Source organism: Loxodonta africana, unplaced genomic scaffold (assembly GCF_030014295.1).
Source record: "Loxodonta africana isolate mLoxAfr1 unplaced genomic scaffold, mLoxAfr1.hap2 scaffold_48, whole genome shotgun sequence".
NCBI classification, from domain to species: domain Eukaryota; kingdom Metazoa; phylum Chordata; class Mammalia; order Proboscidea; family Elephantidae; genus Loxodonta; species Loxodonta africana.
Genome location: NW_026975196.1, coordinates 1547305 through 1567984, shown reverse-complemented (window position 1 = coordinate 1567984; position 20680 = coordinate 1547305). Strand labels below are relative to the sequence as shown.

Genomic DNA, 20680 nt, shown 5'->3' with positions numbered 1-20680 from the left:
AGCTGAAGAAACTAAAAAGTTTACTCAAGAACATAAAGAAAAATTTAATAGGCTGCAACAATCCATAGAAAGAAAGCAATCAGGAATTCAGGAGATTAACAATAAAATTACAGAATTAGACAACTCAGTAGACAGAGGAACAGTATTGACGAAATGGAAAGCAGAATTGGTGAGATTGAAGATAAATAACGTGGCACCAATATATTTGATGAAAAATCAGATAAAATTATTTTTAAAAAACATGAAGAAACCCTAAGAATCATGTGGGGCTCTATCAAGAGAAATAACCTATGAGTGATTGAAGTATCAGATTAGGGAGGGATAACAGAAAAGACAGAGAGAATTGTTGAAGATTTGTTGGCAGAAAACTTCCTTGATACCATGAAAGATGACTCATTGAACCCCACATAAGGTAGATCTCAAAAGAAAGTCACCCAGACATATTATAAAGAAACTTGCCAAAACCAAAGACAAAGAGAGAATTTTAAGAGTGGCTAGGAATAAATGAAAAGTCACCTACAAAGGAGACTCAATAAGAATAAGCTCAGACTACTCGAGAGAAACCATGCAGGGAAGAAGGCAATGGGATGACTTATATAAAGTGATGAAGGAAAAAAATTGCCAGCCAGCATCATATTATATCCAGCAAAACCGTCTCTCAAATATGAAGGTGAAATTAGGACATTTCCAGATAAACAGAAGATTAAGGAATTTGTTAAAAAAAAAAAAAAACCTACAAGAAGTACTAAAGAGGGTTTTCTGATAGAAAATCAACAATATCAGATATCAACCCAAGATTAGAATGCAGGACAGAGCAACCAGATATCAACCCAGGCAGGGAAATTACAAAAATAAATCAAGATAAAAAAATGCTCAGAACAGGGAAACAGTGATGTTATTATGTAAAGGATGACAATACTAAAATAATAAAGAGGGAGTGAAAAATGTAGTCATAGATCTTTCACACACAGAGATAGTCAAGGGGATAGAAAGATGTAAAAGTTAGGTTTAAACTTAGAAAAATAATGGCAAATATTAAGGTAACCAAAAAGGAGACTAACAATCCTACACATCGAAATAAAATACAAGAAAAACATAACAACTCGGGAAAAAAAAAAAATCAACAATGAATAAGAGGAAAAGACAATATACAAAGAATAACTACTCAGTACAAAAAATTAAGCAGAAAAAAGAAACTCGACAACATACAAAAAAAGATATCAAAATGATGGCAGAAAACTCATAACTACCATAATTACACTGAATGTAAATGGACTAAATGCACCAATAGAGACAGAGAGTGAAAGAATGGATTAAAAAACACGATCCATCTATATGCTGCCTACAAGAGACACTCCTTAAAGACACAAACAAACTAAAACCAAAGGATGGCAAAAATATATATCAAGCAAACAACAATCAAAAAAGAGCAAGAATGGCAATATCAATTTCTGACAAAATAGACTTTAAAGTTAAATTCACCAAAAAGGATAAGGAAGGACACTATATAATGATTAAACAGACAACATACCAGGAGGATATCACCATATTAAATATATACACACCCAATGACAGGGCTTCAAGATACATAAAACAAACTCTAACAGCATTGTAAAGTGAGATACACAGCTCCACAATAATATTAGCTGACTTCGACATACCACTTTGGTGAAGAACAGAACATTCAGAAAGAAGCTCAGTAAAGACATGGAAAATCTAAATGCCACAATCAACCAACTTGACTTCACATACATATACAGAACACTCCACCCAACAGCAGCCAAGTATACTTTCTTTTCCAATGCATATGGAACATTCTCTGGGAGAGACCACATATTAGGCCATGAAGCACACCTTAACAGAGTCCAATACATCAAAATATTGCAAAGCATCTTCTCTGACCAGGAAGCTATAAAAGTAGAAATCAAAAACAAAAAAAAAAAAGCAGGGAAATGAAATCAACCACTCAGAACCTGAGCATACCTTGCTTAAAAACGACTGGGTTATAGAAGAAATTAAGGATGGAATAAAGAAATTCACAGTATCCAATGAGAATGAAAACACTTCCTACCAGAACCTTTGAGACACAGGTAAAGCATGCTCAGAGGTCAATTTATAGCAATACATGCACACATTCAAAAAGGAGAAAGGGCCAAAATCAAAGAATTATCCCTACAACTTGAACAAATAAAAAGAGAGCAACAAAAGAAACCCTCAGTCATCAGAAGAAATTAAATAATAAAAAGTAGAGCAGAATTAAATGAAATAGAGAACAGAAAAAAAAGTTGAAAGAGTTAACAAGACCAAAAGCTGGTTCTTTGAAAAAATTAACAAAATTGCTAAAACATTGGCCAAACTGACAGAAGAAAAAAAGGAGAAGAAGCAAATTACCCAACATCACAACAGACCCAACTGAAATTAAAAGAATCATATCAGATTAGTATGAAAAATCATACTCTAACAGCTTTGAAAACCTAGAAGAAATGGATGAATTTCTAGAAACACATTGCCTACCTAAACTAACAGAAACAGAGGTAGAACAATTAAATAAACCCATAACAGAAGGAGAGGTTGAAAAAGGTAATTAAAAAAATTAAAAATCTCCCAACAACAACAACAACAAAGCCCTGGCCCTGACAGCTTCCCCGGTGAGTTCTACCAAACTTTCAGGGAAGAGTTAACAGTACTACTAGTAAAGGTATTTTAGAGCATTGAAAAAGATGGAATACTCCCAAACTCATTCTATGAAGCCAGCATATCCCTGATACCAAAACCAGGTAAAGACACCACACACACACACACAAAATTACAGACCTATATTCCTCATGAACTTAGATGCAAAAAACCTCCACAAAATTCTACCCAATAGAATTCAATAACATATCAAAAAAATAATTCACCATGACCACATGGGATTCATACTAGGTATGCAGGGATGGTTCAACATTAGAAGAACAATCGAAGTAATCCACCATATAGGTAAAACAAAGGACAAGAACCACATGATCTTATCAATTGATGCAGAAAAGGCATTTGACAAAGTCCAACACCCATTCATGATAAAAACTCTCAGAAAATAGGAATAGAAGGAAAATTCCTCAACACAATAAAGGGCATTTATATAAAGCCAACAGCCAACATCACCCTAAATGGAGAGACTCTGAAAGCACTCCCTTGAGATGGGGAACCAGACAAGGATGCCCTTTATCACGACTCTTATTCAACAGTGTGCTGGAGCTCCTAGCCAGAGCAATTGGGCCAGATAAAGAAATAAAGGGCATCCAGATTGGTAAAGAAGAAATAAAAGTATTTCTATTTGCAGATGACTTGATCTTATACAGAGAAAACCCAAAAGAATCCTCAAGAAAACTACTGAAACTAATAGAAGAGTTCAGCAGAATATCAGGATACAAGATAAACATACAAAAATCAGTTGGATTCCTCTACACCAACAAAAAGAACATCAAAGAGAGAAATCACCAAATCAATGCCATTTACAGTAGCCCCCAAGAAGATAAAATACTAGGAATAATATTGTAACCAGAGACATAAAAGACCTATACAAACAAAACTACAAGACACTACTAAAAGAAATCAAAAGAGACTTACGTAAGTGGACAAACATACCTTGATCATAGATAGGAACACTGAACATTGTAAAAATGTCTCTTCTACTGAAAGCGATCTATAGATATGCTGCAATTCCAATCCAAATTCCAAGGACATTTTTTAATGTGATGGAGAAACAAATCACCAACTTCATATGGAAGGGAAAGAGGCCCCAGATAAATGAAGCATTACTGAAAAAGAAGAACAAAGTGGAATACTATCTCTCTATGGATTTTAGAACTTATTATACCACCATAGTAGTCAAAACAGCCTGGTACCGGTACAGCAGCAGACACATAGACCAATGGAACAGAATTGAGAATCCAGACATAAATCCATTCACTTATTAGCTGATATTTGATAAAGGCTCAAAGTCAGTTAAACGGGGGAAAGACAGCCTCTTTAACAAATGGTGCTGGCATAACTGGATATCCCTCCACAAAAAAATGAAACAAGATCCATACCTCACACCATGCACAAAAACTAACTGAAATGGATCAAAGACCTAAATATGAAATCTAAAATGATAAAAATCATGGAAGAAAAAACAGGGACAACACTAGGAGCCCTAATACATAGCATAAACAGTACAAAAAACATTACTAACAATGTACAAGCACCCAAAGAAAAATGAGATAACTCCTAATAATCAAACACTTATGCTCATCCAAAGTCTTCCCCAGAAGAGTAAACTGATTACCGACAGACTGGGAAACAGTTTTTAGCTATAACATTTCCGATCAGCATCTGATCTCTAAAATCTACATGATAATGCAAAAACTCAACAACAAAAAGACAAATAACCCATTTTAAAAATGGGCAAAGGATAGGAACAGGCACTTCAACGAAGAAGACATTCAGGCAGGTAACAGATACAAGAGGAAATGCTCACAATCATTAGCCATTAAAAAAAAAATGCCATTAGAGAAATGTAAATCACAACTACAATGAGATACCATGTCACTCCAGCAAAAAAAGGCTGCCATTAATCCCAAATCACAAAATAATAAATGTTGGAGAGGTTGTAGAGAGCCTGGAACATTTATTCACCACTGGTGGGAATTTAAAATGGTACAGCCACTTTGGAAATCAATCTGGCACTCCCTTAAAAAGCTAGAAATAGAACTACCATAGGATATGGCAATCCCACTCCTTGGAATATATCTTAGAGAAATAAGAGCCTTTATACGAACAGATATATGCACAACGATGTTCACTGCAGCACTGTTTACAATAGCAAAAAGATGGAAGTAACCAAGGTGCCCATCAACAGATGAATGGATAAATAAATTGTGGTACATTCACACGATGGAATACTTCACATAGATCAAGAACAATGATGAATCCATGAAATATTTCATAGCTTGGAGGAATCTGGAGGGCATTAGGCTGAGTGAAATTAGTCAGTTGCAAAAGGACGAATATTGTATGAGACCACTATTGTAAGAACTTGAGAAATAGTTTAAACAGAGAAGAAAATATTCTTTGATGGGTACGAGGGTGGGGAGAAAGGGAGGGAGAAGGATATTCGCAAATTTAGATAGTAGACAAGAACTATTTTAGGTGAAGGGAAAGACAACATACAATAAAGGAGAGGTCAGCATAACTGGACTAAATCAAAAGCAGTTTCCTGAATAAACCAAATGCTCCGAAGGCCAGAGTAGCAGGGGCAGCATTTGGGGGACCATGTTTTCAGGGGACATCTAGGTCAATTGACATAATAAAATCTATTAAGAAAACATTCTGCATCCCACTTTGGTGAGTGGCGTCTGCAGTCTTAAAAACACTATCAAGCGGCCATCTAAGATGCATCCATTGGTCTCAACCTACCTGGAGCAAAGGAGAATGAAGAACACCAAAGATACAAGGTAATTATGAGTCCAGAAGACAGAAATGGCCCCGTAAATCCGAGACTACATCAGCCTGAGACCAGAAGAACTAGATGATGCCCGTCTACAACCGAAGACTGCCCCGACAGGGAACGAAACAGAGCATCCCTGATGGAGCACGAGAGCAGTGAGATTGCAGACCTCAAAGTCCCATAAAAAAATCAGACTTAATAATCTGACTGAGACTAGAGGAACCCTGGAGGTCACGGTCCCCAGACCTTCTGTTGGCCCAAGACTGGAACCATTCCCAAAGCCAACTCTTCAGACAGGGATTGGACTGGATTATAGGATAGAAAATGATAGTGGTGAGGAGTGACCTTCTTGTCTCAAGTGGACACATGAGACTATGTGGGCAGCTCCCGTTTGGATTGGAGATGAGAAGGCAGAGGGGGACAGAAAGTGGCTGAATGGACACGGGGAATACAGGGCTGAGAGAAGGAGTGTGCTGTCTCATTAGTGGGAGAGGAACTAGGAGTATATAGCAAGCCATATACAAATTTTTGTATGAGAGACTGACTTGATTTGTAAAGTTTCACTTAAAGCACACACACACAAAAGATGGAAAGAATACACAGAGTCACAGTACCAAAAGAAATGGTCGACTTTCAGTCGTTTCATGAGGTGGCATATGATGAAGAACTGGTAGTAGTGAAGCAAGAAGTCCAAGCTACACTGAAGGCACTGGTGAAAAACAAGGCTCCAGGAGCTGACAGAATACCCACTGAGTTGGTTCAACAAACAGATGCAGCACTGTACATGCTCACTCCACCATGCAAAGAAATTTGGAAGCTAGCTACCTGGCCAACAGGCTGCAAGAGATGCACGTTTGTGTCCATTCCAAAGAAAAGCGATCCAACAGATTGTGGAAGTTATCAAATGTAAATCATAGTATTAGTAAATATGGTAAACAAACAAACAAAGAAACTCTATCTACTCTACAGTGAATATGACATTCTATCCCCAGGAGATCTAGTGAGTTTATGATGTTTTTGTTAGGTGCTGTTGAGTCAGTTCCAACTCATAGCGACCCTGTGTACAACAGAACGGAACAGTGCCCAGCCCTGGGCCTTTCTCATTGCTATGTCTGAGCCCACTGTTGCAGCCACAGTGTCAATCTGTCTCATTGAGGCTCTTTGTCTTTTTCACTGACCCTCTACTTTACCAAGCACGATGTCTTTTTCCAGGGGCTGATTCCTCCTGATAATATGTCCAGAGTACGTGAGACCAAGTCTTGCCACCCACCTTTCTAAGGAGCATTCTGGCTGTACTTCTTCCAAGACAGGTGTGTTCATTCTTCTAGCAGTCCATGGCATATTCATTATTCTTCACCAACAACATAATTCAAGTTTCAGTTCTTTTGCCTTCCTTATTCATTGTCCAGCTTTAGCTGCACATGAGGCGACTGAAAATATGATGGCTTGGTTCAGGCACACCTTAGTCCTCAAAGGGACATCTTCGATTTTTAACACTTTAAAGAGGTCTTTTGTAGCAGATTTGCCCAATAAAATATGTCATTTGATTTCTTGACGGCTGCTTCCATGGGTATTGATTGTGGATCCAAGTAAAATGAAATCCTTGACGACTTCAGTATTTTATCTGTTTATCGTGATTTTTTTCTTGTTCCAGTTGTGAGGATTTTTGTTTACTTTATGTTGAAGTGTAATCCATACTGAAGGCTGAAGTCTTTGATCCTCATCTTCAAATCCTCTTCACTTTCAGTAAGCAAGTTTGTGTCATCTGCATGTCTAGGCTGTTAATGAGTCTTCCTCCAATCCTGGTGCCCCTTCTTCTTCATAGAGTCCAGCTTCTTGGACTGTATGGATTATATGTTTTTTTAAAGACACTGAGTTTTTGGTAATTTACTACGGTAGCCCTTGAAAATGAATACAGAGCCCTTCACCAAGGACAAGTCAAGTTAGCACCAAAAATGTTTTTTTTAAGGGTAGCCACGTAGCATGAGACATGGCAGTTTTTAAAAGTATGAAGTAAAACTTTCAGCTTTGACAAAGAAAGGGCTCCTCTAAGTCCAAGTTCTAAGTCCATTGCTGTTGGGTCAATTCTATCTCATAGCGACCCTAAAGGACAGAGTAGAATTGACCCATAGGGTTTCCAAGGAGTGGCTGGTAGATTCGAACTGCTTGGATAAGTATTGTGAAAAAATACAACCCTGACACACAACTTTTCTGAGCTTAGTATTAAAACAAAACAAAACAAAAAAAAGTTGGTATCGAGTGGATTCTCACTCATAGGGACCCTACAGGACAGAGTAGAGCCTCCCCACAGGGTTTCCAAGGAGGGACTGGTAGATTCAAACTGCAGACCTTTTGGTAGCAGCCAAATGCATAATCATCGCACCACCAGTGGCTTTCAAATCAGCTATAGGCTGATGATCTTCAAATTCTTAGAACCTGGAAAACCTCACAGTGGTATCCACAGCTGGGAACTGTTCTCCACACTTGGATGACCTCAGACATCCAAATCTAACTTGTCCGGAAAAAAATCTTTTGGTCATTTTCTCAAGTTTGTTCCTCCATGGTTTTCCACATGGTAGAGAATGGCTCTGGTGACCATGCGCTCATGGTAGCCTGAATTCTAGAAGTCACCTTTGATTCTCCATTCCCCTCATCCCATACATCTGATCCACCAGCAATTCTTGGCAGCTCAAGCTCCAAAGTTCACCTGAAGCCTGCCCACTGTTCCCACCTGCACTGCCACCATCACTGCTCACCCTGACCACTGCAGAAGCATCCTCACCAGTCCTCTGTATTTGCTGTCTTCAAGTTCTCCTGGGCTACAGTTAATTCCTGGGACACATTCTTTCTCAAGACCATTGAACAATAGAAGGAGAAGGGCATTTAGTTGTATGCTACCTCCTCCGCTTGAGCTGCATGCCCCTCAGAAATCACTTTTCACTGTCCACTCTATAATGTCTCTATTCCAATTTCCTGTCTTTGGCCGCACTGCTTTGATAGCGTGCATGCATATGTGCTTCAGGGGTCATGTAGACAGATGCCCTGGAGGAATTTTTCTTAGTACAATCATGGTCGTGTGCCATCAAGAGATTCTGACTCATATCAACCTTGTATGACAACTTAGAATTGCCTCACAAGGTTTCCTAGGTTGCAGTCTTTATGGCGCAGCCCTGGTGGCACCGTGGTTAAGAGCTCGGCTGCTAACCAAAGGGTGGACAGTTTGAATCCACCAGTTGGTTCTTTGCGGAAAGACATGGCAGTCTGCTTCTGTAAAGACTTATAGCCTCAGAAACCCTATGGGGCAGTTCTGCTCTGCCCTATAGGGTCACTATGAGTTGGAATTGATTCAACAGCAACTGGTTTGGATTTTGTTTGGTTAGAATCTTTACGGGAGCCCATCTCCAGATCTTTTCAACCCCTGAGCTGGTGGGTTCCAACGGCCCACCTTTCAGTTAGCCAAGCACTTAACCGTTGCACCTCCAATACTTAACTCTGCGCCGGAGAGGGCCCTCTCCTGACGTCTCCTGTCTCCTCACCCCGTACACCTAGGCCTTGTCCTTGCTTCTAGACCCCACCCTCCCCTCTGGAGACCCAACTCCCCCACGCCCGCCCCACACCCGGGCCGCTGGGCGGGGCCGGCAGCCATGTTCCTCGCCGTCCAGCCAGTTACTCCCGGAAGTGCTGGGACGGGTGGTGAGGGGCCCGGGCCGGATGGCGCGCCTTAGAGAGGATACTGTTCATGCTGCGTTCCCTGCCGTGTTCTCTGAAAGGTATGAAACTCCGACACCTGGCTGGAGGGACCGGCTCCCAGACTGAACAAGCCCGGCCCCTCGAAGGTGTGGAGGGAAGGCGCCAGGAGGGAGGGTCCCAGTGCCAGCATCCCGGGGGCTCCAGAGGTTGGAGAGTCCGGACGTTGGGTTAGCAGCTCGCATCGCCCCCTCAGGCGTACCCCGTCCCGAGTGATCCCCAGGGGCGGACGCGGCACGGGGGCGGGCGGACGCAGCCACTCTAGGGTCTGCGAGAGGGAGCCTCTGGCCCGGGAGACGCAGCTGGTCTGCAAAATTTGCAGCCCCGTGGATTTGCGGGGGGCGGGGGTGGGGGTCCAGCCGCGGGATCCAGCTGCGGAGTGCCCTCGGGCCTGGGGGCTTGAAGGGCTTGGGGAGAAAGGCCGTGTCCAGGGCTGCGCCCAGGTCCCTACTCTGCCCGGGGCGGGTTTGCGGGCCAAGCTGGGGGATGGGGGCCTGCCCACCCCGCCCCCCACCTGCTCCCTGTGCCAGGGGGGAAACCAAGGCCCAGAGTTCGCCCGGGGGGGGTGAGATTCCAGACTGAGGGCGGGGCACTCGCCCCCATTCCTCCTCCCACCCCCACCAGACTCCGTAGGGTGCCACGGACAGGGGAGAGAGGGATCCCCTGCCCAAGGCTCTGCTGCCCCTTACTGTTTTGGGCACTGTGCCTGGGAGGCTGAGGCACCCCGCGCCCGCGCCCGCGCCCGCGCCCGCGCCCGCGCCCGCGCCCGCGCCCGCGCCCGCGCCCGCGCCCGCGCCCGCGCCCGGCTGGTCTACTCTCGGGGCTGGGGCGTCGGCGCGGCCCCACCGGGAAAGGAAGGGGTCCTGGGAATCTGTGGAGCAGCGCGGGGATCCTACTCCTTGTGGATGCAGCAGCGATTCAGTGTCTGTTAACAGTGTGGATGCCGGGTCCCGCTCCCCCTCTGCGTGGCAGGGGTGGGGTAGCAGGAAGGGGTCCTGAGCAACCATGTTGTTTGTTAACTTAAACGTTTGTGCGGCGCTGTGTACCGGTCGCTGTGGACGCGGTCTCTGGTGCTGAGGGGATTTGAGGGTTCCTCACACTGGCGGGATTTGGAGCCTCTACCCTGGTGGCAGTAGGTTTAGTGGGTTACCCTGGTGGCGTAGTGGTTACGTGCTAAGGCTGCTAGCCAAAAGGTTGGCAGTTTGAATCCACCAGGCGCTCCCTGGAAACTGTGGGGCAGTTCTACTCTGTCCTATAGCGTCGCTATGAGTCAGAATTGACTCGATGGCAACGGGTGTGTTTTGTTTTTTTTTTTTAGGTTGGAGATTAGGTGTCTCTCAGGCTGACATTTGAAAGTCTGGAGCTGACGGTTTATGAGGGTTTCTAAGGGTTTTAAGCGCTCCGGCCATGGGCACCAACCCGATCTTCCAGCACCTGCGGACGGACCGCCCCCCCTCCCCCCCCGGGGGATTGGCTGCTCTGGGACCCGGAGCCCAGAGGGCGGTGAGAAGCTGACAAACGTGAGTGATGTCCTGCAGGCTCCAGTTGGCGGGGCAGCCCTGCTCACATGGTCTCAATACCGGCAATCCGGCAGTCGGCTTCGTGCCTGGGGGTGGTTTCCGAATGTTCCCTCGTGTCCCCCGACCCGTGCGGGGCGACAACTCTCCCCTGGGCGGGTACCTAGTAGAGGCCTGCAGGGCATCAGGGTATGGAGGGGCAGAGCTTGGGCGGGGAGGGCGCGGCCCTGCAGGTTCCTGTACATGACCACGGCAGGGGGGTGCGGGTCGTGAAGGCTGGACCTGGTAGAGGACCCACTAGGTCGCACAGAAGGAGTGGGTTAGGATAATCATAGCATTAACGGGAGTATTGAGAGAGCGCCCTGGGGCGTTGGGTCCCTCGGGAAGAAAAGCTTCTGCTGTCGCCACTGGAGCGGTACCCAGGTCGTCCGGGCTTAGGTCCAGGAGGTTCCCATGCTCAGAGGGCCTGGTGGGCAGAACAGAACCGGCGGTGCGCGCGCCCTCTCGCGGCCTTGCACCGAATCGCTGAAGTCCAGTGTCAGGCGATTCTAAGCCATGGTTTTGGAACTGAATAGTGAAGCAGAGCAAATGATGCAGTGCCTTGATGGGACCGGTGGAGACAACAAGAAGCAAAGCACAGCTCAAACTTCAAAATTCCACTGAGTGTTAGTAGGATTTGGAGGAAGAAAATAGACGGAGAGTCGAGAGGCCCAGAGATGCAGAAGGGTTAGAGGATTAGGGTTAGGGGTTAGGGTTTGGTGTTAGGGGTCCAGGTTTGGGGGTTAGAGGTTTGGGAGTTAGGTTTAGGGGTACAGGTTTTAGGTGGTTGGGGGTTGGGGTTAGGGCTGGGGTTACTAGGCTCGGGCACAAGTGGTTTAGGGTTAGGGTTAGAGTGAGGCTGAGATTGATTCCCCAGTCTTGTGTACCGTCTTTCCTTCGCCAGAGTTACCACCGATCTGTTGTTTGGTTGGAAACCCTGGTGGCGTAGTGGTTAAGAGCCACCGGTGCTAACCAAAGGTCTGCAGTTCGAATCCACCAAGCACTCCTTGGAAACTCTATGGGGGCAGTTCTAATCTGTCCTGTAGGGTCGCTATGAGCTGGAATCAACTCGACAGCAGTGGGTTTGGTTTTTTTGGTTATTGTTTAGTTGGCTTTTCTCTACCCGCTCTTCGTCTCCCTGGTGAACATCAAGGATTGTTTCTGTGCGTAAATGTTTTCATGAGTTTTTATGATAGTGGTCTCTTACTGTATATGACGTTTTGTGATTGACTTAGTGTGATGCGCCCCAGATTCATCCATGGTGTGAGATGTTTCGGAGATTCATCATTGGTCTTTATTGTCGTGTAGTGTTCCACTGTGTATGTACCGTAGTTTGTTTATCCATTCCTCTGTGGACGAGCACTTAGGTTGTTTCCATCTTTTTGCAACTGTGAATAATGTTGCAGTGAACACGGGTGTGCATGTGTCTATTCCTGTGACTGCTCATGGAAACCCTGGTGGCTAGTGGTTAAGTGCTATGGCTGCTAACAAAAAGGGTTAGGGTTTGGGCTTAGGGATGTTAAGGTTAGGGTTGTTAGAGTTAGGGTCGTTAGGGTTTGGGGTTAGAGTTTAGGGTTAGGGTTTTTTGGTTGGGGTTAGGTGTTAGGGTTAGGTTTAGGGTTTGAGGTTAGAGTTTGGAGTTAAGGTTAGGTGTTAGGGGTTGCAGTTTGGGGTTTAGGGTTTTGGGGTTTAGTCGTTAGGGTTTGGTTTAGGTTTTAGGGGTCAGGGTTTAGGTTTAGGGTTGGGGTTGGTGTTGGGTCTGTTTGGGATATGTGGTTTGGGGTTAGAGGGTGGGTGTTAGAGGGTTGGGGTCTAGAGGGTTGGGGGTTAGAGATTGAGGGAGTTAGAGGGTGAGGGGTTAGAGGGTGAGGGGGTTAGAAGTTGAGAAGATTATAGAGTGAGGGAGTGAGAAGGTGAGGGTGTGAGGGGGTGAAGGTTAGGATTTAGGGTTAGAGGGTTTAGGCTTAGGGTTCAGAAGCTTGGGGTTAGGGGGTTAGGGTTTTTGGGTTCAGAGGTTGGGGTTGGTGTTGTGGTTAGGGTTAGAGAGTTAGGGTTAGAGGGTTAGGCTTAGAGGATTAGGGTTAGGGCTAGGGCTTAGGGGTTCAGGTTTAGGGGTTTGGGATGGGTTTGGGGTAAGGTTTTAGGGTTTAGGATTAGAGGGTTAGGCTTAGGGCTTAGAGTTTAGGGTTTTAGGATTTAGAGTTTAGGGCTTAGGGCTTAGAGCCTAGGGTTTAGGGCTTAAGGTTTAAGGCTTAGAGTGAGCGTTAAGGCTGGGGGCTGGGGTTAGGGTTTAGGGTATTAGGGTTAGAGGGTTAGACGGTTTAGTGTTTAAGCTTAGGGTTTAGGGGTTAGGGGTTGGAGTTAAGGGTGTTAGTGTTTAGGGTTTTGGCGTTTAGGGTGTTAGGGTTAAATGTGTTAGGGCTAAGGGTGTTAGGGTTTTAAGTGTTATGGTTTAGGGTTTAGAGTTAAGTGATAGGGTTAGGCTTAGGCTCATTCTTAGGTTTAGGGCTAGGGATTTGAGGTTTAGGGTTTGGGGTTAGGTTTGGAGGTTGGGGTTAGGATTAGGGCTAGGGTTAGAGGGTTAGGGTTAGAGGTTAGAGTTAGAGGGTTAGGGTTTCGGATTAGGGTTTCATGTTAGCGTTAGAGGGTTAGGGTTCGAGGGTTAGGGTCATTAGGGTTAGGGTGGTTAGGGGTTAGGGTTAGGTGTTAGGGTTTAGGGTTTACGGTTAGGTTTAGGGTTTGGGGTTTGGGATTTGAGGTTTGGGTTTAGGGTTTGAGGCTTAGAGTATAGGGTTTAGTGTGTAGGGTTTTGATGTGTAGTGTTTTGGGGTGTAGGTGTTTAGGTTGTAGAGTTTAGGGAATAGGGGTTAGGGTTTGGGTTAGGGTTAGAGTTTAGGGCCTTGGGGGTTAGGACCTAAGGGCTTAGGGTCTTAGGGGCTTTGGGGCTCAGGGCTTAGGGGCTAGAGTTAGAGGGCTAAGGCCAGAGGGCCCGAAGGCCAGAGGGCCAGGGTTATGGTTTGATTCCTGGCTGGCAATTTTTTTCCTTCAATATTTTGTGTAAGTCATCCCTTTGCCTTCTTGCCTGCATGATTTCTGCTGAGTAGTCCAAGTTTTTTATTATTTACTCTCCTTTGTTGGTGACTTCCTTTATCCCTAGCCTCTCTTAAAATTCTCTTTATATTTGATTTTGGCAAGTTTGATTATTATGTGTCTCGGTCACTTTCTTTTGAGATCTACCGTATGTGGAATTCGATGAGCATCTTTCATGATATCAGGGAAGTTCTGCCAACAAATCTTCAACAGTTCCCTCTGTATTTTCTGTTAGCCCTCCCTGTTCTGGTACTGAAATCACTCATAGTTATTTCTCTTGATAAAGTCCCACATGATTCTTTGGATTTCTTCATTTAAAATTCTTTTATCTGCTTTCTCTTCAAATATATTAGTCCCAAGAGTTTGATCTTCCATCTCAGTAATTCTGCCTTCCAATTCCTCAATTGTGCTCTTATTACTTTCTATTGAGTTTTCTGACTCTGTAATTTTATTGTTAATCTTCTGAATCTCTGATTGCAGTCTCTCTATGGTTTCTTGCAGCTTATTAAATTTTTAACTATGTTCTTGAGTAACCTTTTTAATTTCTTCAGCTGCTTTATCTTTGTGTTCCTTGGCTTGATCTGCATTTTGCCTCATTGGAGAAATCCTTGGGCCCTTCACTGGCACGCCATGCAGCTCCACGACGTCCACTCCTGGCCCTGACATTTGGCCGGTGCCCCACTGAACATGTGCTCCGGAGCCATGTTTCTCCACCCATCACTATCATTCTGCCACCAGGGGATATGTGAGTGTGGGAGTCACCATTTCTCACTGGCAGCAGCATCACAAGTCACTAGACTTCCAGGTACCCGCAGACGTAGGCTGCCTTCTGCCTCAGGAAACGTCCCGAATCCTTTATACCAGACGCTGACACTGGGCCACTGGTGGACATTCATTTTCATCCACACAGAGGTCTGGGTGAGGGTCAGCAGGCCAGGTAGGTGAAGTCAAGGCCAGGTGGGCGGGACTAAGGTTTCTTTGCCATCACCATGGAGAGAGTCTCCCCACCGGAAGAGTGGGCAGAGCTTATGATGGGCCTGGTGACAAGACTTAGCCAATGGCAGAGATCCAGTCCACCAGGCAGATGACACAGGGTCCTCCATTGTGACCTAGGACACCTAGTGGCCAAAGGATTTGAGCACACCCTGGGAAAGGCTATGCAGGCACAAGGGAGCCCCTGGTGCGGACTGCTTCACGGCATTGGCAGAGCAAGCCAGGGTCCAATTTTCCCACTTTCCTCAGGATATCAGTATGCAAGACATCCCCACTCACCATCTCTTGCCTCTCTCTCTGTATGTGTTCATTCTCTGAAATCTCTTCTTTCTCCCCCCATGCACTTCACAGCTTGGAGTGCCTGATAGAATGCCTAGAGACGAAAGAGCAAAGGGAGAAGGCCTCTGGCTCTACTGGTTGCCCATGGGCAGAGAAGATCTGCTAGTCTATCTGGAAGGTCTAGAGAGTAGTCATTGATTGGGGAGCTACATCACGGGTGGACCCTGGCCAGGTGAAGCTTGCTGACACGGGGCAGCCTCTCCGGAGACTACTAATTCCGCTGATAACATTCTATGCAAATACCCGGGTGAGTGCCATGGGCAGAAAACATTGACACATACCTGCCAGAGGCCTATTCTGGGTCTGAAGAGTCCACCCTGGTCTCCAGCAACTCATCATCTCAGCACACACTTTGCCTGCACGCATGGAAATTGCCTCTCTCAACGAATGTCTTCACCTGCTAGGAAACACACGAAGTCACTCAGCCAAAGGAGAGCACAGGCAAAGTCAACTGAAGCCCGTATTGTCAAGATTTTGCTTCTGTTGGGGCACAGCCCCCGGTGGCACAGTGCATGCGCGTCACTTCTCCAAAGACAAGGCCGAAATCCGGGCATCCAGGGCCCCAGCAGTCCAGAGTCTGCGCATGGCGGCATATGGATCGCCTCTTTGCCACATACAGGAGGGAGGCCTGTGCCCTAGACTGGCTCCGCTAGAGCTCCACGACCTCAGCTATTTTCCCTGACCTTTGGCCCGTGCCCTCATGATTGTGTGATCTCTAGTTACACTTCACCTCAATACTATCTCTCTATGCCACCTGCGGATACCTGAGTATGGAAATTAACATCTATCACTCGCTGCAGTGTCACAGGTCGGTCACTAGGTGTCTAGGCTCAGACTGACCTTGGCTGTCTTCTGCCCAGGCAACTAGCCTAAGCCTTCAAAGGAAATGAGGACACGTGGTCACTGGCCGACATCCTTTAACCAACACTGAGTCCCTGGTCAGCATCCTGGAGTCCTGGCAAGAAGAGCCAGGCACCTCCAGGAGCATCTGGAGCAGGAGACAGGGGCTGAAGAAGCTACCACACCTACTGGTGCTGCTACACATGTGGGTGACCTGGCTGCAGAGATTGCAGGCATGGCCTCAAGGTCAAAGGAGAAAGCACCTGAAGACGTGCTAGGACTCTTAGACTGAGAGAAGCAGGATGTCTGGACTGCAAAATATGCACCCTTCAGGGAAGAAGTTCATTCAGGCTTCTTAAACCCACCTCACCTGGAAAATCCATCCTCTTTTAGCCTTGTGCCCCTTCCACGCCCCCTCTAGTACAAAGAGAGATGCAGCCCTACGGCACCAGGGTGGAAGAAGCCCCAGGATAGCTGTCCGAAGACATGAGGTCCACTCAAAAGCTTCCCCCGCCAAGGAGAGAAGAGGACAAGACTCACCTGCAGATGAGGTCTCAGGGCCCTGAGAATGAGCATAATGTTTGTAAGGAAAGAGAAATGGGATTTCAGTGGGACATGGAAGTCTGAGAAAGAGCCTCTGCAAAGATAGCTCTAAGGGAGGTGTGATTGTGAAGGTGGGCTGGTCACTGAGTTCTTTGTAGTACAAGGTACCAGACAGAAGCCAGACTCTGGGGGGAACCTGCCTGCCGGTGAGCAGCGGGCATAAAACCCTAAACCAATGAGAATCGAATCCCTTCCCAGCAGCTTCTGCACAGATCAGTGATGTTTGCTTGGTCTTTCTCTTTTCTGTGGTCTAACCTGATCTGTTCTGAGATCAGAGAGTTGGAATAGAAAAGCCTGACTGAGATGAAACGAGCAAAGAGAAGACAAGGCCTCCTAAATCTGGTGAAGACAGAACACAGATAACCAAAGGTGAGGATGGGAAGAAACAGATTGAGTTCCAAGTCCCATCCACAGTATCCCAGGGCCTGGGAATCCCTGGAAGTGCCAGAGGTGTGTACTCCCTGGGAGATGTGACCCCAAGTGTCAGAGGAATCCCTATGGAGCAAGGAAGGGAGGGCAGGGCCTCTAGGATGGGCACTTCCATACAGGCTGCCCATGTGAATTTCTCAGAGTGACCGTGACAGATCCTGAGAGGGACAGTTTGAGGCAAAGGAAAGTAAGTTTTCTGAAGAGGGGTGAATTCCACAGTCTCCTGATAATGAAACAGAAATCCCGTCCTGCTCAGAGGTACTGAGTAGGAGGGATTGTGAATTCCCATCCTGCACAGAGGTTGGCTGGGAAGTTCGACTGTCTAAAGACAATGTGGCCAAAGTCTTCTTTATCTTTCAAAGATATATCTTCAACTTCCTGCAAATTCAATCCTGAAAAAAAGCCTAGAATATACAAGTGTGGGTTTTTCAGGAGAGCAACAAGGGGAGAAGGTGATAGTGGCATATCAGAGAAGGAGAACAATAGTCTAAGGGTCCCTGTGTTACTTAACGAATCAAGTATTCTTCCTTACCTGTAGACATGCAAATTCAGTAGATGTTTTAGCAATAACTGCATTAATCCTCACAGAATTCTTTTTGGCCATTTCGAGGCATAGAGACCAGAAGAAGTCATTAGTTACAAGAGCAAGCAATAATTCGCTGGTCTGAATTTTGTTCAATTTCTGTGTTTGCCCTTCATAGATGGATAAAAGTCTCTGAATCTGGCATTGAAGACAGTGTTTTCTCTATTGTTATGGATTGAATAGTGTCCCCCAAAATGTGTGCCAACCTGGCCAGGCCATGATTCCCAGTATTGTGTGGTTGTCCTGCATTTTGTGATCTGATGTGATTACTTATGTGTTGTAAATTCTAACCTCTGTAATGTTAATGAGGCGGGATTAGAGGCAGTTAGGTTAATGAGGGAGGACACAATCTACAGGATAAGGGTGAGTCTTGAGTCAGTCTCTTTTGAGATACAAAGAGAAAAGTGAGCAGAAATGAGAGGGACCTCATACCACCAAGGAAGAAGTGCATGGAGTGGAGCATGTCCTTTTGACCCAGCGTCCACGCGCTGAGAATTTCCTAGGCCAGGGGAAGATGGATGACAAGGACTTTCCCCCAGAGCCACAAAGAGAGAAAGCTTTCTCCTAGAGCTGGTGCCCTGACTTCAAACTTCTTGCTTCTTAAACTGTGAGAGAATAAGTTTCTGTTTGTTAAAGGCATCCACTTGTGGAATCTCTGCTATAGCCACACTAGATAACGAAAAAACACATATATCAAATAGTCAAAAAAAAAAAAAGGTTTCAAATACACACACATACACCTATGATGTTATTAAACTTTAAAAAGTTTTACATTCTTATAACACATTTAACAAGAGATTTGTATACAGAAGTTATAATAAGAGCCATCCCCACATAAGTATATTGTACCTGCTCCCCCAAAGTGTCCAGTGTCCAAAGATACATATGTACCCTTTTACACACTTCTTTTTGCCGGGACACATGTAAGTACATTCATTTGTTTGTTTTTATGGAAATTAGGTCACACTCTACCCATGTTTTTCTCTGAATCACTCTTCACTTGACAATTTCTCATGGTTCCTCTAAATCAGCAGACATGGAAGAAGCACTCTTTTTGGTTCTTCCTATTTTTAACTCCCACCACTCTTCTGTCAGTTTGTTGTACTGTGGTGGCTTGCATGTTGCTGTGATGTTAGAAGCTATGCCACCGGTATTTCAAATACCACCATGTTCACCCATGGTAGACTGGTTTGAGTGGAGCTCTGGATTTAGACAGACTAGGAAAAAGGACCTAGTGACCTATTTCTAAAAACAACTGGCCAGTGAAATCTTACAAATAGTACTGGAACACTGTCTGATTGAATGACAGAGGATAACCCCTTAGGTTGGAAGGCACTCAAAATATGAGTGGGGAAGAGCTACCTTCTCAAAGTAGATCCCACTTTAATGACGTTTCCTGATGGGGCACAACTCATAATGAGAAGAAACTGATGCAAATATCCTTTAATAATCAGAACGTGAAATGAAGGAAGTATGAATCTAGGGAAATTGGAAGTCATCAAAAATGAAATGGAATGCATAAAGGTCAGTAATCCAAGGCATTAGTGAGCTGAAATAGCTTGGTTTTGGACATTTTAAACTAGACAATGATATGTTCTACTATGCCAGGATTGAGATACTGAAGAGAACGGCATCATATTCATCGATAAAAAGAACATTTCAAGATCTTTTCTGAAGTAGAACACTACGATCAATAGGATAATATTCACAGGCCTACCAGGAAGACCAGTTAATAAGACTATTATTCAAATTTACACACAAATTATGAATGTGAAAGATGAAGAGGTTGAAGGTTTTTACCAAGTTCCGCAGTTTGAAACTGATCAAACGTGATGCATTCATCAATCAAGATGTACTGATAATTACGTAATTAGAATGCGAAGTTGAAAACAAAGCAGACAAATCAGCAGTTGGAAAATAAGGTATTGATGATAGAAATGACAATGAAGCTTACATGATAGAATTTGGCAAGACCAATGACTTATTCATTGCACATACCTTTCGTCAGGAACATAAATGGTGATTATACTCGTGAACCATTCCAGGCAGAATAGATAGGAATCAAATTTGTGGAAGGTGATGATGGAGAAGGTCAATACCATGAGTCAGAATCAGGCCAGGGGCTGACTTCAGAACAGATGATCAGTTGCTCATATTCACGTTCAAGTAGAAGCTGAAGAAAATTAAAACAAGTCCATGAGTCAAAGTATGCCCTTGAGTATATCAAACCTGAATTTAGAGACCATCTCAAGAATAGATTTGATGCACTGCACACTAATGATCGAAGACCAGATTAGTTGTGGGATGATAGCAAGGACATCATATATGAAAAAAACAAAAAGTCATTAGAAAGACAGGAAAGAAAGCAAAGACCAAAGAGGATGTCACAAGAGACTCTGAATCTTGCTCTTGAATGTACAGTAGCTAAAGAGAATGGAAGGAAAAATAAAGTAAAAGAGCTCAACAGAATACCTGAAAGGGAAGCTGGAGAAGACAAAGTATGATAATAATAATGTGAACAGATCTGGAGTTAGAAAACCAAAAGGGAAGAAAACACCTGGCATTTCTCAAACTGAAAGAACTGAAGGAAATATTCAAGCCTCTAGGTGCAATACTGAAGGAAGGATTCTATGGGCAAAATATCGAACAACACAGGAAACATCAAAAGAAGACGGAAGGAATACACAGACTCAATACGCCAAAAAGAATTGGTCGACGTTCAACCATTTCAGGAGGTAGCATTGGATCAAGAGCTGATGGTACTGAAGGAAGAACTCCAACCTGCACTGAAGGCATTGGCAAAAAACACGGCTCCAGGAACTGATGGAGTACCAAATGAGATGTTTCAACACAGGGACGCAGTGCTGGAGGCGCTCACTTGACTATTCCAATATATTTGGAAGACAGCTACCTGACCAAATGACTGGAAAAGATCTATATGTGTACCCATTTCAAAGAGAGGTGGTCCAACGCAATGCGGAAATTATCGAGCAACGTCATTAACATCCCACGCAAGAAAAATTTTGCTGA

At 44.7% G+C, this 20680-nt stretch overlaps 2 long non-coding RNA genes across 2 annotated transcripts in view; one reads left to right on the top strand and one right to left on the bottom strand.

The window, feature by feature from the left end:
• LOC135229722 (uncharacterized) overlaps positions 1-20680 on the top strand; it is a 202998-nt gene that overhangs the window by 114065 nt on the left and 68253 nt on the right. The window lies entirely within an intron of this gene.
• LOC135229723 (uncharacterized) overlaps positions 11857-20680 on the bottom strand; it is a 57221-nt gene continuing 48397 nt past the window's right edge. Inside the window, exons 3-5 of the long non-coding RNA XR_010320399.1 lie at positions 19649-19823; positions 15477-15595; positions 11857-15229 (exon numbers count right to left, since the gene is read on the bottom strand). This is a non-coding gene — a long non-coding RNA (uncharacterized LOC135229723). The remainder of the gene's footprint in view (positions 15230-15476; positions 15596-19648; positions 19824-20680) is intronic.